At 40.3% G+C, this 27,673-nt stretch overlaps 1 long non-coding RNA gene across 1 annotated transcript; it reads right to left on the bottom strand.

Moving 5' to 3' along the window:
- Positions 1-27,673, bottom strand: LOC140634660 (uncharacterized). The gene is made up of 2 exons (XR_012032062.1): positions 27,552-27,673; positions 1-2,135 (listed from the first exon to the last, which is right to left on the bottom strand). It is a non-coding gene; the product is annotated as an uncharacterized lncRNA (long non-coding RNA).

Below are 27,673 nucleotides of genomic sequence, written 5' to 3'. Positions count from 1 at the left end.
TTCAGCACGTGATTATTTTTTATTCAATTGCAAGATTGCAAGAATAGACTGTTTCCTTACAAAATATACTCATCATTCACAGATGTAGATGTGAACTTGTTATGCCAAGATGAGACAGATGTGGTTCTATCCACTTGGGGACAGGTGCTTCATTTATTCCTTCTCTGACGTTCTTCTTTTCTTTATATAGATTTCTGTTTCTGACCTATATCACTTTCCTTCCACTGAGGAACTTCTTTTTAACATTTCTTGTAGGACAGACCTACCGGTGATAAATTCCTTTGGTTTTTGTTTGTCAGAGAACATCTTTATTTCTCCTTCAGTTTGAAGGACAACTTTGTGGGATGCAGAGTTCTAGGCCGGTAGTCTGTTCATTTTAACATCTTAAATATTTTATTCCACTGTCTTCTTGAAGGCATGCATGGTTTCTGATGAGAAGTCCACTGTATTTATTATCCTTCTTCCTCTATATGTACAATGCTTTTTCCCCCCTCTCACTTCTTTCAAGATTTTTCTGCCTTTGATTTTTGGAAATCTGAATGATATGCCTAGGTGTAGATTTTTTGGAAAATACTGATTCTTGCTCTCTGAACTGCCTGGATCTATGGTTTGGTGTCTATCATTAATTTTGGAAAGTTCTCATTATCACTGCATATTCTTTTCTATTCTATTCCCTCATGCTTCTCCTTGATATTTTATACTCTTGAAACTTATCTCACAGTTCGTGGATGGTCCATTTGGGTCCCCTCCCCCCATTCCCTTTTCCATTTGCATTTCTTTATCCCCCTGCTCACTGATTCTTGCCTAGGTTGTGTTGAGTCTCCTGATGAACGCTTTGAAGGCATTCTTTATTTCTTTTATAGTATTTCTGATTTCTAACATTTCTTTTTTATTCTATCTTAGCAATTCCATCTCTTTGCTTACATTACCCATCCTTTCTTGTATGTTGCTTACTTTTTTTCCACTAGTGCCCTTAACATATTAATCACAGCTATTTAAATTCCCTGTCTGATAATTTCAACATCTGTGTCATATCTAAATCCAGTTCTGAGGACTGCTCTGTCTCTTCAGGCTATGTTTCCACTTGCTTTTTGGCATGCCTTGTAATTTTCTGTTGAAAGCAGAAAATGTGGTATTAGGTAATAAGAACTGAGGTTGATAAGCCTTCAGTGTGAGGGTCTATTTTAATCAGGCTGGGAGTTAGACTGTTTAGTGCCATAAATGTCAGAAATTCAGATTTCTCTAGTGTCCTTGTTTTGGTCTTTCTTCCAGACTTTGGGCTTCCCTATGTACTCCTTCTCAGAGAGTCTGTATCTTACAGCTTTCTCAACTGCAGGCCACTGTTATTATATTGGAGTCTGTTGGTATGGTGGCAAGGAGTGGAAAGGGGAAACATTCTATAATCTTACAACCAAATCTAAGTGCTTGTGTTTGTGTCTTGGGGCTATGACCTTCACTAGTGACTTTCCAGTGGTGTAACTTCTTTCCACCTGATCTTTTCTCCCTCTCCTGGATGTGCCATCCTCAATCTACCTCCTTGAAACTCTGACATCTGTTGACTCTATTCCTCACTCCCACTCCCTTCGGTAAAACAGGAAGTCTACAGGATGCTGGAATGGGAGGAATGCCCTTTCCTTGACTGGGATAAAATGTTGCTAAAGTCCTTCCCTCTGAAGTATAGGCCTTTATCATGGAGAAATCTCTTGGTGTATGTCTCAATGATTATTTTTCCTCTCCCCATGCCAAAGCCATGAGGGGATCTTTCTCAGATCTTCACCATGGAAATCTGGTGAGGTCCTTAGAGGTGACATTCACAAAAGTGTGGAGTCCCTTAAGACTGAGTCCTCAGGAATTTGTCACTCTCAGGCTAATCTACACTCAGCCTCCTGCAATTCATCAAAATTACTATTTCAGTGTTCTTGACAGTTCATGGTTCCAGCAACTTTGGGAACCAGTCAACAGATCTCAGCTGTATCTCCCTGGAGCTGTGCGTCTTTCCAGGTTTCAGAATGGAGGTTTTCTTGCAACCTCATCTTTCTGTTGAGCACAAGAGATGTCATTGCTTTGCAGTGTGGTCCAGCTTTTTTCTTGGTGTCAGGATGGGATTGGCAAATTCCAGGCTCTTCATGTCGCATCTTAAACCAGAAATAACAAAATGTTTTCATGAATAGATGTATGAGCAAATAAATAAAAGTAAAAACCCCATCTTCAAATCAGTCTCAAGGTTTGACTTTTCTATGACAACTACAGACCAGGACTGAAGTACCAGTGCCAACAAATTGCAGGAAATTGTCTAAGAAGCAAGCAACTATAGTCTCAAAATGGCGTAGAGAAATAACAAACTTTTTATACATTTCTTATACTCATCTTTACATATAAGAGGATTCAGTGGGATGATTGCATTGATGTGTGACTTCAACTCCTACATCTACTTAGTTATAATTTTTCTATACTCAGAAAGTACATCATCCTCATCACCAAGCAATTATGAAGAACCTATGATGTTCTAGAGTTATTGGATATTCACAAAAGATGTGATCAGTGAGTCAGGGACTAGAATGTCAGCTAGAGATGAAGAAGGTATGAATAAAGAGATTAAGTAACAGAAATTTGTATAAAAATAATGGATTTTCATGTATTGCTGGAGGATGCACATTGATTCCATGGCATGTGCAATATTTTAAATACTTATATAGTTAATTTATTGAAGTACGACTTTATAATTAAATATTAATTAAAAATAAATAACTCAAGGCACTATGTGTTAAGTACCAAATGAGTGGTAGAGGAAATTGCAGCACAAGATCGAAGGAGCTGTATATATGCAGTAGGTAGCTGGGTACGAGTCATCATCCCCCGTTTGCAGGACCCAAACATTATTTTGTTACATTAACTGGCACTACTTAATCTCAGTTTCAGCTGAGCTCCTCCCCACCAAATATATGTCATATTATAAAGTGAGGTTTGAGACCATCCAAGCAAGACTTTATGTGATCCTTTGCTGATTGCTACTTACAGTTAAGAAAAGAAATTAAAGAGGCCAAGAAAAAATGTGATTAAAAGAACCCCAAACATCCTTATCTTTCCACCAAGAGGAAGGTATAGAAGGTTATCTGGGTTTTACCTGAATAGGTGTTATAATAGGATCTCCAGCAGCTTAATATGTCCATGCAAAGAGTTCAAGGACCTATTGGGATAATGTCTAATTAATGCCTGGAAAATCTAAAGTCTGAAGACTCACAGTTTAGTGTTCTACCAATATGAGATCGTCATATTTTGCAGATTGCCTGCAAAGTTGTAGTGACGTGAAGCAGGGGTTAACATGGGATTCCTAGGGCTTAAGGAAAGAACCATAAGCAACTTAGAAAATATGTGTTCCCTACATGAGAGAAACGGAGATAATTCTTAAGAACACCCTATGAATGTGTTCTGATACAAAGGGCCAACTTGAAACATTACCAATTCCAGGGATTGCCTCTGCCACCTCATAACAAGTACATAACTTTGCACTTATTCCTTCCACCTGGGATGCCTCTCCACCAGGTATCTATTAGCTAACATCCTCATCCTTTTTGGGTCTTTAATCAAAAGACATCCTATCAGTGAGGACTTATAAGGCGACATTGCCTAAAGGTGCTGATACTTTATGTTCCTTTTCCCTACTAGATTTTTCCTGTTAGCCCTTACTAAATGTTGCACTTAGACATTTGTTTTATTGCTTTTCTTGTCCACTAGATTGTAAGCTCTACAAGTGCAAGAATTTTTGTCTATGTTGTTTACTACTGTATCTTCAGGACCTAGAATATCACCTAATACACAGTAAGCATTCAATAAATATTTACTGACTGACTGACTGACTGACTGAATGAATGAATGAATGAATGGAGAAGTAAACAAATTGACAAGGTCTATGAGAGACAAAAGTAAATGACTTTCTGAATATTCTCCATGAGTATTCTTTATTTAATATGCTTGATTATGCTAGCTTCTGATAACCTTGTGGTGCTTAGAATGGTATATTACACATAGATCAAAAAGTGTAGGTAACTGGAAATGTCAGGAACACTTCTTGTGGGAGCTGGAATTCAAACTAGGTCTTAATTGATAGGAACTGAGAGACACAAAAAAAGGTCTTTGAACAAGAGTAAAGAATCAAGAATGTCTATGAACTATGAATAGATTCATTTGTCTAAACAGAGGATTGTGTAGAGGAAATAAGCCTTTGGAAGGATACAGAGGGTATGCAGCCACAGATGACAGAAGGCCCTAATGCTATCCTAAACCTATGTGTGGAGCTAGCCTTTGCACGTAGGTATGAACTGGCTTCAAGTTAACAGAACATGTCAGAGATAAATGAGTCGAGGCTGAGGATCAGACTATGGACCAGAGACATTGAGACCTCTTGTAGGATCCTAGCCAATGTGGGGTTGTCTGGTGACCAATGAAGGCATCTGTGAGGTCCATCATGAGATTGGGTAAGGAATTGGAATAAACACACTATATGGTCCTTGCCTCTCCAATATTTTATGACTGTGGTTTTGCTTTCAAGCAGAATCTTTCAGGGCGTGGAGAAAGGTGTTGTCCTGGGAACCCTGCTGCATTCTAACAGCCTTTGAGACTCCCAGCCTTTGACTGGCCAAGGCCAGGGAAGCCAGTCATTGCATTGTTCATAGGAAGAAGAAGGTAAAAGACCTTACCTTCTTTCTGCTTTGGGCCGGCTTACCACTGTGTCTATTTGCATTTGCTTCTGTGACTTTTGCTTAGATGTCAGCTTTACTGTTGACCAATAAGTTCTTTTACACCCTGACTCAAGACAGTTTTCTCAGTTCCAAAGTTTTCTGTAGTCTTTGACCAAGATCATCATTACATTCTGCTCATGTTAGGGTAGGACCACTTAGCTTGACCTTGCATTTTCTTCTCAATCCTTCCTTGACTCATGCATAAATGGACTTTTTGTCCTCATCTTTAATTGACTGCTGCTTATAGTCAAGCTTACCATCATTTTTTTTTAAGATTTTATTTATTTATTTGAGTGAGAGAGCATGCAAGCACAAGCAGGAGGAGAGGCAGAGGGAGAGAGAAAGAGAGAAACAGACTCTCCACTGATCAGGGAGCCCAATGTGGGGTTGGATTCCAGGCCCTTGGGATTATGACCTGAGCCAAAGGCAGATGCTTAACTGACTAAGCCACCCAGGTGCCCTTACCATCATTTCTGATGAGTCTAGGCCTGTCTGAGAATTTTCACTTGTTAAGTGAGACTCATTGTTTTGTTTTCTAAATCTTTTGGCCAAAATCTACATTGACCAGACCCCGTTTATTCTCTTTTCAACAATTATCCTTTATAGGCCTTGTCACAATTATAGATGTTTGTTATAATACAAATATATTTATCTGTATGTGTATTTAATAGCTATGTGTTCCCTAGTCTATAAGTAACATGAGGTCAGAAGAATGGCTCTTTCGTTTACCACTATGTGCTGAGCACCTAGAACAGTGTCTAGACCCTCAAATATTCAATAAAAAAATGTGTTATTGAATATATTCCCTAAAGGATAAATATCCCTTTTACCTCCTTTACCTAAACAGGTTGTTTATTTTATGGCCCTCTTCCTACCTCTGCCAGCCTATTCCTTGCTTATGTACACTCCCACTTCTTAAAATTTGACTACAACACAAAAGGTAAATAATTATAGCATAAATCATAAATAAATGTTTTTTTTAACAGAAAAGGGAAAAATGTAAAAAGTATCATTTTTAACCACCACAGATCCTTCACCACTTTCCAAATATAGTCCATCAAGAGAAGGACCCAGAACATTCCTTGAATAGTGTTCTGAAGCTCACTGAGCGTGGACTGGGATAGCTGGAAAGAAGAGGGGAGGCTCCTAAATCCAGATCCTCTCAGAAAAAAGGCACTGGGGCATCTGGGCGGCTCAGTGGTTGTGTCTGCCTTTGGCTCAGATCATGATCCTGGATTCCTGGGATCGAGCCCCACATCACTTCCCCTTAGGGAGCCTGCTTCTCCCCTGCCTATGTCTCTGCCTCTCTCTGTCTCTCATGAATAAATAAATAAAATCTTTTTAAAAAGGAAAAGAAAAGAAAAAGGCACAGCCCTTGATGGTCTTTCCCTCTGGGATCTTCAGACCACCAAAAAAGAGGGCTCTTCTTTCTGCCTGGAGTTGTTATGTATTTAATAATTGTCTTAGGGGTCTGAGGAATTCATAACTCATCTTGAATCTCATGTCCTAGCACATGGTTGGTGTGGAAATTCATTTCTCCTGTGGACACATGAATTACTTCAAGGCCCCTGAAGTTGGCAATCTGTCTATAATCTCTTTAAATCCCTTTCCTGCTTTATCAGAAATGGGTAAGAACTGTATGTGTGTCACCTTCTTTCTGACTGAATAGTTCTTAGTTCCCGCAACTAGCAGTATTTCTCAGCTGCCTGGGCACTAACAGCACATAAACTTGGGCCGAACTAAGACCAGGTCTCCCAGGTTAAGAGATAAACTTCTCACACCTTCGGAATGTCTGATTCTGACTCATGTAGGGGCTCTGTTCATTCTTCTCAGTTTGAGAGCAACATACCTACAGCTCTTTCATGTAACGTTCTGTATTTTTTTTTAAAGATTTTATTTATTCATGAGAGACACAGGCAGAGGCACAGGCAGAGGGAGAAGCAGGCTCACCACGGGGAGCCCAATATGGGACTTGATCCCAGGACCCTGGGATCACAGCCTGAGCCAAAAGCAGGTGCTCAACCACTGAACCAGGCAGGCATCCCTAAAGTTCTGTATTTTTAAGTGCTATTGGATTCCTTCTCATTTCTATGTTGCATGTTTACTGAAAACTTAATAAATTACTGACACAAATTCTAGGGAGGATTTCTTCCTCAGACTGGTGTATGGCAATGACGATTCTGATACCTGTGCCTCTCCACCAGAGTTTCTGATGTAACTGGTGCATAGTCAAGTCCAGGCATCAGAACAGCTTAGAAAGTATCCAGGTGATTCTAACAGAGGAGAGAACTGTTGATCTAGAGAGGGACATCTCAAAATTTAACATATATGAGATTCACCTGGAAATCTTTTGAAACTGCAGCCCCAGTAGGGGTCTTGGGTAGAGCCTGAGGCTCTACATTTCTAACAAGCTTCCAAGTGATGCCAGTATTTCTAATCCACAGACCACATTCAAGTAACATGGTTCATTGAATAAGATATAACTATTTAAATTTAAATATGAAGTTTTATTACTCTATGAAGTAAAATTAAATGAAAGTAAAATTGCAGATCCTCAGTCATATTAGCCACATTTCAAGTGCTCAGCAGCCACATGTAGCTAATGGCTCTTGTCCTGAACAGGGCTGAGTAAAAAAAAAAAAAATTCTGTCATAGAAGGGTCTATTGGACAGTGCCACTCTAGCCTCTTCATTTTCTTGTACTTCAGTTTGCAAGAGATTACATTGGCCAAGCCTATGGCTCCTGTGTTTCTGTAGCACCTGAGAGCTTTAGTAGCACATGTATTTTGTATGCATTTTTGCTTTGGACTTTTAAAGGCAAACTTCTTCCCTAAGAGAGTGGGAGGCCCTAGAAAGCTTTGATTTCAAGACCAGCTTTGGGCCTCAGTAGTTGATTTGTAATATGACTGTTTTTGTTGCTGCTGCTGTTTTAGTTAAGGCAAACTTTATTAAAGATTCGAGTGAGTTAATTTACCCTCTCTGGTTATTTTTAAACTCTTTTTAAGGAAGCCTTAAAAAAAGTTTTTTTTTTTTTGACAATTTCTTTTACCAACCTCTTTTACTGACATTGCCTGAAAGCCAACTTTGTCATGGTATCTGTTTATTGTCTGTGCGCTCAGGTATAGCCACCTGCCCACCCTTCCTTTAATCCATTCAACTCTAGCAGGACAGAAGACCTGCAGCCCTGCGCTGCTCAGATGCTTGGGGAGTTACAGAAGAAACAGCCATGGCACTTCCCCCTCACCGAGTTCATAATTGAATAGAGGACCTATGATGAGACAAGTAAAACTCAAAATCTCATTAAGTTGCTAGCAGTGGCTAGCGAGTGGTAACACATTAAAACATTAAACCAGATTAGTTTCTCATATTAGCCACCTATCACTGAGCAAAGGGCAGCGGCCAATAAAATGGTACACGGGAGAGGTAGAATTAATGGAGGGAGAGGAGGCCACAGTAAGGTCAGGGGCAGGCTGAGACAGGAAAGGGCGGCACACCGACTAGGGTGCGGCCCTTCTGGGGAAACAACTTGGGGAAGGCAGGGGGCCTCAGGGGGGGACAGGACACGGCGGGGGGTGGGGGCATGAAAGAAGCAATGAGGCAAAATGGGAAGCCAATGGAAGCGATTGACAGACTTCAGTTGTTTCAGAATTTTTTTTAAGATTTTATTTATTTATTTTAAAGAGAGAGAGACAGCACGTGGGTTGAGGCAGAGGGAGAGAATCTCAAGCAGACTCCACCCTGAGCACGGAGCCGATCTCACCCCTGAGATCATGACCCTGAACCCAAAGCAGTGGCTGGACGCTTAACCACCGGAGCCACCCCAGTGCCCTAACTGGTTCACAATTCTATAGAAAGCCATAGCCCTATGTTTACTGTACCCTCATCAGGGCAATCATACCCTAGGATGGAGAGGATGTGAGTGTGAGGAAGGAGCCAAGGATGCAGATGGGTCTGAAAGAGTGGTCTTTGTCCTGCTGCCTCCTGAGCCCACTCTGAAAGAAGGATCGGCCTGAACAAGGAAAGTAGTAAGAGAGACTTTAAGTCTCTACAGTGCAGGGCCGACAGGACTGGACTGGAAGGACTGGAGAGTCCATTCTATTTCCAGCGTGACCCGGCGGTCTTGCGGTGTTCGTGGTGCCTGGGCACCACCCCTGTGCCTGCTTCCTACAGAGTGGCTCCATTTCTGTCTGTTTACCTATCAGCTTCCAGATACCACTGATCAACACACTGTATTTGTTAGAATCCTCCCAGCCATTGCCTCAGAGCCTCTCCTAACCCTTAAACCCTTACATTCATCTTAGAAATTAAAAAGTGTGAGAGAGGAGGAGGTGGAGGGAGGGAGGTATGCGGGTGGAGAGAGAGAGCACACACACTATGGCCCACCTGGGGCAGAAGAGGAAGAGACTGGACGTCTCCACTACACCAAGCCACAGAGAGCCCTTTCCCAGAACTCATACTTGTTAATGAGACGGGGTCATGAAGATCACCCACCCAGCTTTGCACAGGAAGCTTATAAAGAAAGTTGATGGATCAAAACTTGTACATCCACATTAGCTATCATTCTGGAAAATGGCCCACATACTTGAATGACATTGACTTTGTTCAGCCACTTTGGTTCCTTAAAATTAGTGCCCCATTAGGTTCCAAGCATAGTTGTCCTGAACCTCCATGAAACTTTGGTTTCCTGAGCAATTGGTGCTCTGCGGCACACACCTCTGGAGTTAATGCCCTGCTGTGGGAAAAAGGTGAGGCATGTTGATTTGAAAGGCAGGTGGGAGCCAATTCATAAAGCTTCAGCTTATGTACCCAGGGTCATCACCTCTGGGAAGGACTAGCCCTCCTGACATATGCCTTTGGCCAGAAGGTCAACACAGAAAACTCTTCACTCTGAAAACAGAGCCCTCCGGCTGAGAGAAATAACCCAACCATGATTTAGAGAGAAGCGTATTTCTCTTTTCAAATTTTCCAACTTGACATGTTGCTGTAGTGCACTTCACATCTGATTACATTAGTCACATCACATTATACCGTATCAGATGTGACATGATGCAAAGGGACTGTGAACTGTGTATAAAGATGTACCAGCAGCCAATAACTTCAACCCATTCCTGATGTGGGAGCTGAGCCGCCTACCTTGCCTCTGTTAATTCAGATAAAGCATCTGATTCTTTTGTCAAAGGGCGGGGGCCATAATCCTCACCTGCGTTATCCGTTAGAATAGAAATGCTTCTACATCTCTTGCTTAAATCAGGGCTGTTTTTCCCATCCTAGGACCAAATCTAGAATTTCATCTCTTCTAAAGTTCCCAAAATGATCTCCTATGCATCTCACACATTCCAATTTGCAAGAGACTTTCAAAATCACCATCATCTCACTGATATTCCATATTCTTAGAAGCCAAAATTTAGTAGACTTTTCCACAGTTGGCTAGGTGATTTAGAGTATTCTGACCAGAATCGCAAGGGTGGAGGATGGGGCAAGATATAGCCCACTATCTGAGACTCCCTCTTTCTGGCACAGAAAAACCAGCTGGCTTTTGCCCCATATGGCCTGTGTTGTCATGACAGGCTGCATTTGGTGCTTGCATTTGGTGTTTAAATTCATTTAGTTTTATTTTAATCTAAATATTTATTTAAAGGAAACTACTGGAGACATATTACAACCCTGGTAAACCAACTTCAAGATGAAAATTAAAATATTATCCTGGTTTCCCCAGAAGGAAGAGCAAAGAAAATGACACATAAATCTGACCAGCCACAGTATGGTGAGAACTAACGTAATCCAAGAGTTGAACTTGACTCTTACCACAGGTTGTCTTTCTTTCCTCATTCTCAAAGAGGCAAAAGAGAACTCTCTGTTTCAGAAAGGGTGGTTTGGGCTACAAGCATCAGAATCTGTAATAGATAGCCTTAAAAAAAAAAAAATAAGGAAATGTAACAAAAGAAGAAGTCCCAGAAGTGGAACAGCTCCAGAATCAATTTCTTCTGTTGGTGAATCTTGTCATAAAGAACCCAATAGTGTGGCTCTAACTTCAGCCTCAGGCCATGGAAACACTGTTACTAGAGCTCCAGACTTGATATCCCGATACAATGACTTCAGAGGAACAATATAGGCTCTGTCTTCCTTTCTTAGAAGGGGGGAAACTTTTCCAAGAACCACTTTACCCTTACCCTAAAAGACAACCCCTCGAACGCATCGGCCAGGATCATGCCACATATACTTGTTTTTAAATCAACTTTTGGCAAGAGGAACGGGATCACTATAACCAGACAAGGGAAGCAACCACAACTGTCACGATGTTGCAGCTGCTGCCTCAGAAGCAAACACTGAGAAACACCACTTAGACATCAGAAGTGGGAAATAGCAGTGGGATGCGGCCAGCTGGGGAAATGCTCTGGGTGAAATTCAGCCTGGATTTATACTCCGACTCATGGTGGGAGAGTCCAGAACCAGGGGTCCACCATGTAATTACCACATGCCACCAACTACGATGGGGTCTCCCTACCACCCTGCCCTGGCCTGCCTCTATGTCTGGGAGACAGTGAGTGTTCAACTTCCAAGAACAGCATACTCTCTCCCCCACAGGGCAGGTCATCACCAATTCTTATTTGTACGATATAGATGTATTCTGACTTTTACACATCAGATATGTATGTATGTTTGAAAACAGCTGCTGTGACTCTCCTAGGATGATTCTTGTCCAAGCAAAATATCTCCGGTTTCTAAAAACATCCCTGCTATGCATAAGGTAGAACTTCCTCTTGGCTCCACTCACTACAACTCAGGCCTAGGCTGGCTAGCTGCCCTGAGTTGCTAGTCATTGGCACTTTGGGGTGCATTAATTTCATCATATTAAATTTTTCCTGAAGTTTCTGAGAGAGAACCAGGAGACAACGAGGAAAGAAAGCACGACTAGAGTAGGCTGACATTTTTAAGAGACTTCAGAGAAGAATGAAGCATTGAAGGCACACCTTGTGATGACACCAACCTCCCTAAGATGCATGATATTTTTGTGGTGTGTGCCAGCGCAAGAGCAGGCCAGGCAGCCTAGGCAAGCTGGGGTGAGCTGAGATAGGTCCATTTCTCAGAAAATGGGGCTTGCCAGAAAACACTGGAAAGAAGTCCTGAGTAGCAGATAAAATGAATTCATTCATTCACCAAAAGTCTGTTGAATGCCTACGATGGTCCAGGCACTCCACTAAATGTTGGATATGTAGTTTGGAAAGTGCCCAACAATAAACATTTGTTTGTCTAAGGGTATTAATGAGAGGAAGTGGGGGCAGGGGCGGAGGAGGGAAAGGTGCACAACTCAAAGGAATGAGGGTATCTCAATATCCATTTGAAGGGTGGCATGAGGAATAGAAACAGGCACTTATCCAGTCCTACAGGATGTAAGTTATAACGAAGGCTATATGCCTCTTGACTTTGGGTAGAGGATGACAACGGAAGACTTCAGTTCTAAAAGAACAAAGTAGTTCGAGAACCACAAGCAGCAAGACAGGGACCCAGCTACCATGATTAGGACACAAAGAGGAGACTGGATCTTCTGCCCTTGAGAGAAGTACCTTTATGTAAACTGGAGTTCAAGGTCACAGCCAAGTGGGTAGCACGATTGACATAGTGCTGATCCTCAGAGTCAGACCATAAAATCCTCCCAGGCTGAGATCAAGATTGGTCCTGGAGCCTAAGGCCTGGAGCAGAAGTGAACCTATATACAAGGGTCACATAAGGGGATCCCTGGGTGGCGCAGCGGTTTAGCGCGGCCTTCAGCCCAAGGCGTGATCCTGGAGACTCAGGATCGAGTCCCACGTCGGGCTCCCTGCATGGAGCCTGCTTCTCCCTCTGCCTATGTCTCTGCCTCTCTCTCTCTCTCTCTCTCTGTGACTATCATAAATAAATAAATAAACAAAAATTAAAAAAAAAATAAGGGTCACATAATTCCAGAGGTCAACATATCCTCATCATAGGCCACTACTTCCCCTCTCAACTACTCCTCTTCCTTGATATGCCAATCTTCGTTTCTTCAATTTGGGAGCTGTTGTGGCCCATTAGATCAAGCAGAATGGAACAATCTGCTTCCTCGGGGCTCCTTCTCAGTAATACTAAGTTACACTTGAATAAAACATTTTGTTTCTCAGCATTATGGGAACTACTAACCAAGGAGAGGTACAATTACTGTAATCCAAAATTTAAGATGCACACACAATGCCTAAATGGACAGCAGATCACTCAAATCTAAGCAGAACTAAGATAGTCATATAATTTAGTTGGACTTACCTCTGAAAGGTGGAAGGCAATATTCACCCCAAGTATAAGATGTTTGATAACAAAATTCTTTCCTCTTTGATCACCATATTTTTCCTCCCTTGTAAGCATGTCAATAGTTGCAAACTTCAGGCAACTGGAAATTTTCTAGCCACACGACATTCTAGAGTATTGCATAAAATGCTTAATACTAATCAATTTTAATTAACAGCTTTGGCTCATTTGATTATTAGATTCTTGGAATTTCTCATTTAAATACCAGCCCTTCATTTTTAAGATAGAAGGATATGGTTTCTCTTCTAACCAGAGCAAATTGCTCCATGGTATACAAATAAATTCTCTGCTTCCCAGAACCGATGGCAAATTCACAAAGCTCCATAAAACTCATGCATGACTTGCTGCTGCAGCTGCATAATTAAAAGAAAACTAATATATTGACTAGTTCTCCTCAGAATAGCATTCATAAGTCACTGCTGCTTGAGAAAAGCTTGTCGCTAAAAGGATTATGGCCAATATCAGTTTTATGATTAAAGAGAAAGCATGACTGTGGTCTGTCTTGTCCAATCTTCTCCCAGATATCCAAAATGCTCCACTGGCTGATTTTTTATGTAAGTCTTGAACCATCATGACAACCATAAGGAAATAGTTATCCAATGTACAGATTTACCACCAGAGTTATTGCCTTATCCTCGTTACACAGGCCCTCTGCCTCCCAAATCCAATCCATAGAAGGCATATTTTTAGCAGTGACTAAAGGACTCCATGCTCTAATTTATGCACACATATAAAATCAATAATTACTTAGTCGACCTTTTCATTCTTCTAAATTTGGCCTGGCATAATGGAAGCTGCCCACACAGTTCCCATTGAGAATGATAAATAGGAGATAGTGGTGCATCTCTATCTTCTCTCTAAGGGTCAGATGAAATCAGAGGCAGCTCAAACCTCAGGCAGTCCTTGAACGGAGCCACATAAACTTCTGTTTGAAGTAGATTTCATTCTGTTGAGTGTCATGCTACTTTTTGAAGAGGAACTTCCACTACAATCCACTCTGGCTAGATGCAAGACTCATGCCTTAAGTGTGTTGGCCTGATTAATTAATGAGAGCAGCTCTTGCAATGAGTGCCAGTGGATAAGGAGTACAGTGCCCAGAATGGACACAAGGCAAGAGGATGCTCCCACGAAAAGTTAGCTACAGACCCTCTTGTGCAAGATGTGGAATAAAACATCTGTAAGTCCAGATAGACTTCTAGAAACATTTCTCCATACCCAATTCCTTCCAATTCCCCCCTCCCTTGCAGTTTTGGGGGTCTTTTCAATATTGTCCAACACTTCTGTAAGGCTGGCTTCCTACTAAATGAACAGTAATTATACCCTTACTTTGTTTTTAAAGACTGGATTTCTGGCTTAAAGTGTGGCTCTTTTCTTTTTCCTGAACTTGTTCAGAACAAGAAAGTAATTTTCTCATACTAGCATGATTTGGGGCAAAGATTAGGATTACACTCAGTAGCAAGCTTAGATTCTAGATTGGACTTCCCTGTTATCAGGGCAGAGTGGAGACCTCCATGCCTGTGACTGGAACTCCATGCCATTGTTCTCATTGGGTGGAGTATTTGGACATCTTTACCACACAGCTGGACCACACAAAACAAGGAGCTCTCCCTCCACCTCGCCCCCTACAAACTGGACCCCAGTAAGCCTAGAACTTACACTGGGACTTTCAGACTGTTCCCTGTATTTACCAGTTGATGACCTCGTCTAGATCCACTGAAGTAATTAAGTTATAGATAGGCACTGGTGAATTGGTAAGGTGCCAAATAATTATGATCGTAACAATGTTGGTATTGTGACTACCCTTTAGTTTTATTTATTGATTGATTGATTGATTGATTTTAAGATTTTTTTAAAATTTATTTATTCATCAGAGAGAGAGGCAGAGGCACAGGCAGAGGGAGAAGCAGGCTCCATGCAGGGAGCCCATCGTGGGACTGGAACCCGGGTCTCCAGGATCAGGCCCTGGGCTGGAGGCGGCACTAAACTACTGAGCCACTCGGGCTGCCTTATTTATATTTTTTTAGTGTAACTACCCTTTATTGAACATTTATTACGCACTTATCATTTGATAGGTGCTTAAAGTTCTTTATATGTATTGATTCCTTCAATGTTTATCACAACCCGAGTGCAAGAACAAGTAGTGTTTCCATTTTGTTGATGAAACTACTGAGGTACAGAGAGGACAGGTGACCTTGCCTAAAGCCACAGAGATTAGTAAGTGGTAGAACTGGGCTTTAAACCTAAGCAGTCTTATTCCAGGGTTCAAGTTCATCCATGGAGCTCTCACTCGTTTAGAATTCTGCATGAGTTACCTGACCTAAGCCTCATAAGAGACTCTGCTCTCCCATCCCTGTTTTTGAGCCGATACGCTATAGTGCCTCTTTGTATTTTCTGCCTGGTAATATGGGACTTGTTCAGAAGGTTGGAACAAAGGCTCAGCTAGGACGGCCTACTAAGTACCAGACATTCTCTGTCACCACTCCTTGTGTTTATCAACCACTTTTTAGGAAAGTTCAATATTCCTCGGCACGGATGCCTGGCATGGAAAAAGCACAGAGCGCATCCAGCAAATGCCGACACAAGGGAGTGGTGGAGAAAAGATCACACAGCCTAGAAGCCAGGAGGGGAGGGAAAAGAAGGCAGAGAAGAGGCTTTGGAACACAAAAGCCCCAGACTCTCAGGGGCTTGGTGGCCAGCTGCTCACATCTTTGCATAAAACATGGGCACAGGGCTGTCAGGGGACACAGTAAGTATGGCTCCCAGGGGCAGCCAGCAAATCAGAGAATGTGCCTTGGTGAAGAGAGGAGTTCAGGAAAAAGGGTAAAAAGAGGCTTTCCTCTTGCCTATGCCTAAGAAATGTATATTTTGCAGAGCTAAAGGGAAAATCAGAACAATTCAAGTGCTAAGGCACTGCCTATGTTGCTTTAAATTCTCCTGGCAACATCTAACATCCTCACCAACACAGAGGGGAATCTAGCCACCTGTCAACCCCAAGACGCACTACCGACTGTTCGGGGAGATATTCTAGACAGGAAGGAGCCTGCCACAATAATTACAGCACATCGCGATGGCCTCAAACAGTACCACACTCAGTGCATTATGTAAGACCCTTTGTCAGCCCCTCTGAAAGCCATCAGCTAACTGGGCATGCTTTATTGGCCAAAGAAACTGATGTTTGGCTTTGGGTGATTTGTGGAATCTGAATTCTCATTATTCTAAAAGTATTACAGTCCACAATTGAAAACCTCCAAGGAAGGCATGCCAGGTGCCAGAAATGACAGAGAAATCTAGGGACACTAAGATTGTTTAATTACACACACAGGATTTTGTTTTAATGGATTCATTCCACTCGAGGCTTGTGCAAGTATTTTAAATTTTTAAATTAAAAATAAAACCTTAAATACTTTTATTCAGTGAGAGAAGAAAGCTTAAGAACTTGACAATTATTTACAGTATAATTAAAATAGAACCAATGAGTGAAAAAGAAGTCTGCAAGTTTATGAAATGAACATTCTGGATTAGATGACTGGCTGGAAATGAGGGGACATAGGTCCTATTCTCAGGAAAACAAGGCTAGAAGAAAAATGTCCTGTTCCAGCTTTCTTCATTCTTATGCAGAGAGAAGACAAGCTATTCCAACCAGGATGACTGGGAAGTTCAAGAAGTTGACCTACGGGGGTACATTAAAATAATTAAATATATACAGCATGGTTAAGTGATGACTGGCGGGGGATATGACATGTCTGTTAAATTTTGAAGGTATGAACACTAAGAATATAAGGAATTGTTTACTCTAATTCAGGAGAACAAATTATTAGGAGTAAGGAAATCTAAAGATTGAAAACAGTCTGGAAGTGGAGTAATCCTTCATGATGGGGCCTGGCTAATTTATGATTAATCTCCCAGAGGAAAGTGGTGGAGATGTATCAGTTGAGACTCTTAAATGAGGCTTGTCAGAATGCTCTCAAGTCACATCAGTGGTCCAAACCCTGAATGCACACCAGAATAAAGATGGACGCTCTAGCATCACTTTGGAGATTCTGAATCAGTAAGTTTTGGTAGGGTGTTGGAATCTATTTAAAAAGCTCTTTAGGATTTCAACAAATCATAAGTAACAAGTATCACACTTACCTAATCATTATCATCAACTATAAAACTAGACAATTCAGACATTTTACAACATAACAGAGAATGGGAAAAGCAAAAAGGTGAGCTCCAGATTCACCTCAGGTTTCTGCCTTGGGGCACTTTTTAAATCAGCCAGGGAAAATGGATCCTAATCACAGGTCTTATTGGGATGAGTGTCATGACCATTTAAGTGAGATAATCCATGTAAAAGAGTCAGCACAGTGACTAATATATACTAAAATTTCATATTGTAGTTATTTTTAGAATTCCTCTGCAAATTAATGTTTTTCCCAAAAAGAGCATTGACATCTTGCAGACTTCAGAAAAAAAAAACTATTATTAAAGAGACAGAAATGATATTTGAGTTTTTATAAGTATAGAATTATAATTCATTTTGTTTTAATTGTTATATTGCCACTTATTTAGGGTATCTTTTATTTCCAAGTTCAGTTAGAGTCTGAGGTTGCAGAGACAGTTGGAATTTGTCGGGTGGAAAGCAGGAGAGGAGGTAACTGTACAGAGAAGGACCCCTTCCAAATAGAGATTCCCTCACATCTTTGATCAAACATTAATGTGCACATAATGTGCCAACAGAATTAGATTCTGTGACACCCAGGAGAGAACAGCTACTGGGGAGTTGTGGGCAGAATGGACATTTTGAAAGACTGGGAGCTGTTGAAGTTCTGACCAGTCAGAGTGGAAAGAAATCTCTAAAAACCCCAGGCATTCAATTAGGACTCCAAAAGGTGACACCTAAGTAGCAGGATTATTCTAGACATCTCTAACAGGGCCTGAAACCAAGCATCAACAGGACCATGCTGCATGGGAGAACAAAACTAAGCTTTCCTTACAGAAAGCCAAAAAGATATATTTTCAATAATATCATATTCACAATGTCTAATACAATATAAAACTATTTGATATCAATAAAGCAGGAAAATATACCCATACCCAAGAGAACAACCAATTAAAAACAGACCCAGAGATAATACAGATATTTATTGGAGCTAACAGAGGATTAACCCTTACACAACTATTATAAATATATATAATAATTTTTTTAATTTTTATTTATTTATGATAGTCACAGAGAGAGAGAGAGAGAGGCAGAGACACAGGCAGAGGGAGAAGCAGGCTCCATGCACCAGGAGCCCGACGTGGGATTTGATTCCGGGTCTCCAGGATCACGCCCTGGGCCAAAGGCAGGTGCCAAACCACTGCGCCACCCAGGGATCCCACATATATAATAATTTAACAGAAAAAAATGGACATATGAGTAAATAGATAGGGATTCTTAGGATAGTAATGGGAACTATTTTAAAAGAACAAAGTGGAAATTCCAGAATTAGCACAGTATCTGAAATTTAAAGCATCAGTAGGTGAGCCTGAGAATGCATTAGACACTGAAGAAGAAATGCTCAGCATATTTAGGACAGGCAAATAGAACTTTACAAACCAAAATACTAGAAGAAAACGTCATGAAAAAAATAAATCTCAGTGACCTAATAGACAATGTTAAATAAGCTAACGTATGTGTAATTAGAGTGCCAGAATAAAAGGAGAGAGAGTGGGGCATATTGGGAAATACTGGGTCAGAAAAAACCATATTTCAAGAAATAATAACCAAATATATTCCAAATATGATGTCAACCCACAGATGCAGGAAGTCATAATAGACTCCAAGCAGGATAAATATAAAGAAAAACCTATGTAAGCATAGCATAGCAATGTTACTGAATACCAAATATAATGAAAAAATCTTAAAAGTAGTCCAGAGAATAAAAGACATGTTACAATGAGGGTAACAATGATAAGAATGAAAGGTGATTTCTTTTTAGAAATAATACAAGGCAGGGACTCCTGGGTGGCTCAGCGGTTGAGCATCTGCCTTTAGCTCAGGTTGCGATCCTGGGTCCTGGGATCGAGTCCCACATCAGGCTCCCTGCATGGAGCCTGCTTCTCCCTCGGCCTATGGCTTTGCTCCTCTCTCTGTGTTTCTCATGAACAAATAAATAAAATCTTAGAAAGAAAAGAAAAGAAAAGAAAAGAAAAGAAAAGAAAAGAAAAGAAAAGAAAAGAAACACAAGGCAGAAGTGATATCTTTAAAATGCTAAGAGGAAAAGAAATAAATAAAATAAAATAAAATAAAATAAAATAAAATAAAATAAAATAAAATGCTAAGAGGAAAATAGCTATTAACCTAGAGTTCTATATCCAGCTAAATCAGCCTTCAAAAATGAAAGAAAAAGACATTTCTCAATAAACATAGGCAGACAAAATTCATCAAGAAAAGACGTGCACCACAAAAAAACAGTAGAGAAATTCTTCAGACTGAAAGGAAATGATACCAGAGTTCAGTCTTACATGAAAAAAATGAAAAGTGCTAGCAACAATAAATATGTGGGTAAACAAAGTTTGGCTTCCTGTGATTTTCATTTCTTTAGTAGACAGTTCATTTTTTTTAAGCAAAAATATTAACAATATATTTTAGAATTCAAACACACATAAGAGAAAGTATATGCTAATAAAGGCAAAAGGAAGTATATCATTGTAAAGTTCTTATATGTGAAATGGTAAAATAAGGAATTCAAGGTAGGCTCTGATAAGTTAAGGACACATATTATAATTCAGAACAATCACAGACTTGAAGAAGGACCCAACCACATGAAAAGAGATGGATTTTTTAAATACAGAGACAAACCCTGCACCAGGCAGGGGGCAGAGCAGCTCCCCCAAGTGCTAACACCTGAGAATCAGCACAACAGGCCCCTCCCCCAGAAGACCAGCTAGAAGGACAAGTTCCAGGGGAAGTCAAGGGACTTAAAGTATACAGAATCAGAAGATACTCCCCCATGTTTGTTTGTTTGTTTGTTTGCTTTTTGATTTCTGTTTGCTTCCCCCACCCTTTTTTCCCTTTCTTTTTCTTTCTCTTTTTCTTCTCTTTTTTCTTTTTTTCTTCCTTTTTTCTTTTTCTCTTTTCTTTCCTTCTTTCTCTCTCTTTTTCTCCTTTTCCCAATACAACTTGTTTTTGGCCATTCTGCACTGAGCAAAATGACTAGAAGGAAAATCTCACCTCAAAAGAAAGAAACAGAAACAGTCCTCTCTCCCACAGAGTTACAAAATCTGGATTACAATTCAATGTCAGAAAGCCAATTCAGAAGCACTATTATACAGCTACTAGTGGCTCTAGAAAAAAGCATAAAGGACTCAAGAGACTTCATGACTGCAGAATTTAGATCCAATCAGGCAGAAATTAAAAATCAATTGAATGAGATGCAATCCAAACTAGAAGTCCTAACGACGAGGGTTAAGAGGTGGAAGAACGAGTGAGTGACATAGAAGACAAGTTGATGGCAAAGAGGGAAACTGAGGAGAAAAGAGACAAACAATTAAAAGACCATGAGATTAGATTAAGGGAAATAAATGACAGCCTGAGGAAGAAAAATCTACGTTTAATTGGGGTTCCCAAGGGCACCGAAAGGGACAGAGGGCCAGAATATGTATTTGAACAAATCCTAGCTGAAAACTTTCCTAATCTGGGAAGGGAAACAGGCATTCAGATCCAGGAAATAGAGAGATCCCCCCTAAAATCAATAAAAACCGTTCAACACCTCGACATCTAATAGTTAAGCTTGCAAATTCCAAAGATAAAGAGAAGATCCTTAAAGCAGCAAGAGACAAGAAATCCCTGACTTTTATGGGGAGGAGTATTAGGGTAACTGCAGACCTCTCCACAGAGACGTGGCAGGCCAGAAAGGGCTGGCAGGATATATTCAGGGTCGTAAATGAGAAGAACATGCAACCAAGAATACTTTATCCAGCAAGGCTCTCATTCAAAATGGAAGGAGAGATAAAGAGTTTTCAAGACAGGCAGGAACTGAAAGAATATGTGACCTCTAAACCAGCTCTGCAAGAAATGTTAAGGGGGACTCTTAAAATTCCCCTTTAAGAAGAAGTTCAGTGGAACAATCCACAAAAACAAGGACTGAATAGATACCATGATGACACTAAACTCATATCTTTCAATAGTAACTCTGAACGTGAACGGGCTTAATGACCCCCATCAAAAGGCACAGGGTTTCAGACTGGATAAAAAAAGCAGGACCCGTCTATTTGCTGTCTACGAGAGACTCATTTTAGACAGAAGGACACCTACAGCCTGAAAATAAAAGGTTGGAGAACCATTTACCATTCAAATGGTCCTCAAAAGAAAGCAGGGGTAGCCATCCTCATATCAGATAAACTAAAATTTACCCCAAAGACTGTAGTGGGAGATGAAGAGGGACACTATATCATACTTAAGGATCTATCCAACAAGAGGACTTAACAATCCTCAATATATATGCCCCGAATGTGGGAACTGCCAGATATATAAATCAATTAATAACCAAAGTGAAGAAATACTTAGATAATAATACACTTATACATGGTGACTTCCATGTAGCTCTTTCTATACTCGATAGGTCTTCTAAGCACAACATCTCCAAAGAAACGAGAGCTTTAAATGATACACTGGACCAGATGGATTTCACAGATATCTACAGAACTTTACATCCAAACTCAACTGAATACACATTCTTCTCAAGTGCACATGGAACTTTCTCCAAAATAGACCACATACTGGGTCACAAATCGGGTCTGAACCGATACCAAAAGATTGGGATCGTCCCCTGAATATTCTCAGACCATAATGCCTTGAAATTAGAACTAAATCACAACAAGAAGTTTGGAAGGACTTCAAACACATGGAGGTTAAGGACCATCCTGCTAAAAGATGAAAGGGTCAACCAGGAAATTAAGGAAGAATTAAAAAGATTCATGGAAACTAATGAGAATGAAGATACAACCATTCAAAATCTTTGGGACGCAGCAAAAGCAGTCCTAAGGGGGAAATACATCGCAATACAAGCATCCATTCAAAAACTGGAAAGAACTCAAATACGAAAGCTAACCTTACACATAAAGGAGCTACAGAAAAAAACAGCAGACGATCCTACACCCAGCAGAAGAGACTTAATTAAGATTCGAGCAGAACTCAACGAAATCGAGACCAGAAGAACTGTGGAACAGATCAACAGAACCAGGAGTTGGTTCTTTGAAAGAATTAATAAGATAGATAAACCATTAGCCAACCTTATTAAAAAGAAGAGAGAGAAGACTCAAATTAATAAAATCATGAATGAGAAAGGAGAGATCACTACCAACACCAAGGAAATACAAACGATTTTAAAAACATATTATGAACAGCTATATGCCAATAAATTAGGCAATCTAGAAGAAATGGACGCATTCCTGGAAAGCCACAAACTACCAAAACTGAAACAGGAAGAAATAGAAAACCTGAACAGGTCAATAACCAGGGAGGAAATTGAAGCAGTTATCAAAAACCTCCCAAGACACAAGAGTCCAGGGCCAGATGGCTTCCCAGGGGAATTCTATCAAACGTTTAAAGAAGAAACCATACCTATCCAACTAAAGCTGTTTGGAAAGATAGAAAGAGATGGAGTACTTCCAAATTCGTTCTATGAGGCCAGCATCACCTTAATTCCAAAACCAGACAAAGACCCCACCAAAAAGGAGAATTACAGACCAATATCCCTGATGAACATGGATGCAAAAATTCTCAACAAGATACTAGCCAATCGGATCCAACAATACATTAAGAAAATTATTCACCATGACCAAGTAGGATTTATCCCTGGGACACAAGGCTGGTTCAACACTCGTAAAACAATCAATGTGATTCATCATATCAGCAAGAGAAAAAACAAGAATCATATGATCCTCTTATTAGATGCAGAGAAAGCATTTGACAAAATACAGCATCCATTCCTGATCAAAACTCTTCAGAGTGTAGGGATAGAGGGAACATTCCTCAACATCTTAAAAGCCATCTACGAAATGCCCAGAGCAAATATCATTCTCAATGGGGAAGCACTGGGAGCCTTTCCCCTAAGATCAGGAGCAAGACAGGGATGTCCACTCTCACCACTGCTATTCAACATAGTACTGGAAGTCCTAGCCTCAGCAATCAGACAACAAAAAGACATTAAAGGCATTCAAATTGGCAAAGAAGAAGTCAAACTCTCCCTCTTCGCAGATGACATGATACTCTACATAGAAAACCCAAAAGCCTCCACCCCAAGATTGCTAGAACTCATACAGCAATTTGGCAGCGTGGCAGGATACAAAATCAATTCCCAGAAATCAGTGGCATTTCTATACAGTAACAATGAGACTGAAGAAAGAGAAATTAAGGAGTCAATCCCATTTACAATTGCACCCAAAAGCATAAGATACCTAGGAATAAACCTAACCAAAGAGGTAAAGGATCTATACCCTAAAAACTATAGAACACTTCTGAAAGAAATTGAGGAAGACACAAAGAGATGGAAAAATATTCCATGTTCATGGATTGGCAGAATTAATATTGTGAAAATGTCAATGTTACCCAGGGCAATTTACACGTTTAATGCAATCCCTATCAAAATACCATGGACTTTCTTCAGAGAGTTAGAACAAATTATTTTAAGATTTGTGTGGAATCAGAAAAGACCCCGAATAGCCAGGGGAATTTTAAAAAAGAAAACCATATCTGGGGGCATCACAATGCCAGATTTCAGGTTGTACTACAAAGCTGTGGTCATCAAGACAGTGTGGTACTGGCACAAAAACAGACACATAGATCAATGGAACAGAATAGAGAACCCAGAAGTAGACCCTGAACTTTATGGTCAACTAATATTCGATAAAGGAGGAAAGACTATCCACTGGAAGAAAGACAGTCTCTTCAATAAATGGTGCTGGGAAAATTGGACATCCACATGCAGAAGAATGAAACTAGACCACTCCCTTTCACCATACACAAAGACAAACTCAAAATGGATGAAAGATCTAAATGTGAGACAAGATTCCATCAAAATCCTAGAGAACACAGGCAACACCCTTTTTGAACTCAGCCACAGTAACTTCTTTCAAGATACATCCACGAAGGCAAAAGAAACAAAAGCAAAAATGAACTATTGGGACTTCGTCAAGATAAGAAGCTTTTGCACAGCAAAGGATACAGCCAACAAAACTAAAAGACAACCTACAGAATGGGAGAAGATTTTTGCAAATGACGTATCAGATAAAGGGCTAGTTTCCAAGATCTATAAAGAACTTCTTAAACTCAACACCAAAGAAACAAAGAATCCAATCATGAACTGGGCAAAAGACATGAACAGAAATCTCACAGAGGAAGACATAGACATGGCCAACACGCACATGAGAAAATACTCTGCATCACTTGCCATCAGGGAAATACAAATCAAAACCACAATGAGATACCACCTCACACCAGTCAGAATGGGGAACATTAACAAGGCAGGAAACCACAAGTATTGGAGAGGATGCGGAGAAAAGGGAACCCTCTTACACTGTTGGTGGGAATGTGAACTGGTGCAGCCACTCTGGAAAACTGTGTGGAGGTTCCTCAAAGAGTTAAAAATAGACCTGCCCTACGACCCAGCAATTGCACTGTTGGCGATTTACCCCAAAGATTCAGATGTAATGAAATGCCGGGACACCTGCACCCCGATGTTTCTAGCAGCAATGTCCACAATAGCCAAACTGTGGAAGGAGCCTCGGTGTCCATCGAAAGACGAATGGATAAAGAGGATGTGGTTTATGTATACAGTGGAATATTACTCAGCCATTAGAAAAGACAAATACCCAGCATTTGCTTCAACGTGGATGGAACTGGAGGGTGTTATGCTGAGTGAAGTAAGTCAATCGGAGAAGGACAGACATTATATGTTCTCATTCATTTGGGGAATATAAATAATAGTGAAAGGGAATAGAAGGGAAGGGAGAAGAAGTGTGGGAAATATCAGAAAGGGAGACAGAACAAAGAGACTCCTAACTCTGGGAAACGAACTAGGGGTGGTGGAAGGGGAGGAGGGCGGGGGATAGGGGTGAATGGGTGACGGGCACTGAGGGGGCACTTGAGGGGATGAGCACTGGGTGTTATTCTGTATGTTGGCAAAGTGAACACCAATAAAAAATAAATTTATTATAAAAAATAATAAAAAAATAAAAAATAGAGACACATTGATTAAAGGTTAAAAAAATAGGAAGTATATATTATGCAAACACTAGTCATAAGAAAGCTGGAATGGCCATACAGTTATCAAGGTATGCTTCAAGACAAAATAGAAATAAAGAAGAACGTTTCATAATAATAACAGGATCAATTCATCACACACACACACACAAAAAGCCTAAACGTGTATGTACCAAATCGCAGCTCCAAAATACATGATGCAAAAGTTGTCAGAAATAAGAAAGAAATAGACAAATCCACCTTTATTGCTGGAGATTTTAGCACTCAAGTCATTGATCCAACAAAGGTAGACAAGAAATCAGTAAAGATAGAGATAGGAAAAACATTATAAAACATTCCTGCGTGAATCTAAGGATGCCCATTCCTGGACTTACATTCAATAACCACTGATTTGCTCCATCTCTTTAACTTTTAGCAGAATCATAATAGCAAATTCATTCCAATCAGACAATTCACTAGTTTATTTTTTAACTAGGAGGATAAATCCAGAAACTCTTCAAAGTATTACATCTGGTATCTAACCAGGAAATTCTTTCTTTTTTATAACCTGAAGACACACGATTCTGTTTAAATCCATTCTCTTCCCTGTGGTTTTATAATAGGCTTTTTGAAATGTAGAGATTCTAAAGATCACATAACTCAAATGTTCCATTTTACAGAAAAGAAACACCACTTACTCTTTGTGGCCCAGTTTCATTGCTACATCCCCATTTAAAGATAAGAAAGCAGTGTCTCAGAAAGGATAAGTAACCGGGCCAGGATCAAGTTGCTAAGTGGTAGAGTGTAGACCCTGACCTACACAGTCTAATTCTAAAGCCCATTATCCTCATAACAGACTTGGTAAATGCTTACTGAATTAGGATAACAACTTAAGAAAATCAAGATACCATAAATTCTAATGATGTGACTGCTTCAATATAGATTACTATGGTTGGAGCCAACAGTAAAACCCACATCTTCTGAACCCTAACATCATCTACTTCCCACATTGTTTGAGAGAAGGGAAATTAAAATAAGGCAATTTGTTTTTAAATGTCGTTGATTTCAATCTAATCCCTAGTTTTTCAGCTTAATCTCTTACAACTAAAGTTGTGATTGCTTCCAATCAGATAAATTCACTCTGAAGCACAAGAAAATGTGTGGCATCCCAGTTTTCCATTTTAACCTCATTGTACCTAAAATCTAACCAATGACTTGAAATGAACAAGGGAGTACCTTGCTAAACAATAACACTACTATGGCTTTTCAATGGCAATCAAATACAATTTATGGTTGCCTAGTCTGAACTGTTTTTAAATAAAGCTGTTTTATTTGTTCTCCACCTTGTCAAATCTCCATTTCTAGTCCTCAGTATCCCAGAAAAACCCATAGCTTTCCAGGTCTTTTCAGTTATTAAATACTCATTCCATTATAATCTCTTCTCCACTTTAATATTTAACATTTCCATTTATTTAGGGGCAGCTAGTTAGGCTTAGGACCAAGAGGAGAGATACATAATCTCAATTCTCTTTTTCCCCAGTGTTAGAGTTGAAATCAGGGCAGAGTCTTCTCAGAGATAACTCAAAATCCCCTTCCTTCTGGATATCTCGCCCAGATATGTGTGCTATCTGCTATATGTGTGCTTCAGTGTGCTAAAGCAGGGAACTAGAATAGAAAAGATGTATTGTCTCATACAGTTAGCTGACTTCTGGGGTGGTCTTCCTCTGGCTTGATCTGGTTTCATCTACTGTGCAATGATCCCTGATATGTTGATGGTGTCCATGGTTTTCTTGAAACAGCCCACAATGTACTGAGGACCCCTTCAGAGAGGGAGAAGTCATTTCTTTTTGGGCCCCTGCCACTGCTTGGTGCCCCAAAATCCGTCTCTGGGCAAGCAGGAGGGGCTAAGTCTTGTTAGTTGCCTGAATATTATATGATTCATGTTTCCCTTTTGATTCCACTGGTTCTTCACTTGGGGTCTTTAGAACAAAGAGAATTTTCTATGCCCTTTAAAGTCTTCAGGAAATTTGCACTTGGAAGTCCCCCCCCCCCCATTTCCTTAGTACAGTCTCTTTCTGCACTTTATTCCAGCAAGTTTCTTATTTTTGAAGATTAAAGAATTATCAAAATGGGCATTGGTCATCAGGATCATGGGTGCCTATACACTTCAGGAGAAATAGCAAACTGTCGCAAGAAGTTTCTCATCACGCTTGACTCTCCTTCACTGGGAAGCACCAGGTCAGATTCTGGTAGTATCCGGCCAGTGACAGAGATGACAGTTACCTTCTGTTACAGGCACATCAAATCCTCGCAAGTGATTCCCTTAGCACTTCCACCATGTGCATTGGAGGTAAAGAGAGTAAGCATGCCATCCTCTTCTTACTCCTGGGAAGGGAAGAGAAAAC

The sequence above is a fragment of the Canis lupus genome, chromosome 6 (assembly GCF_048164855.1).
Source record: "Canis lupus baileyi chromosome 6, mCanLup2.hap1, whole genome shotgun sequence".
In the NCBI taxonomy this organism is placed as follows: Eukaryota; Metazoa; Chordata; class Mammalia; order Carnivora; family Canidae; genus Canis; species Canis lupus.
This window is presented reverse-complemented; position numbering and strand designations above follow the sequence as displayed.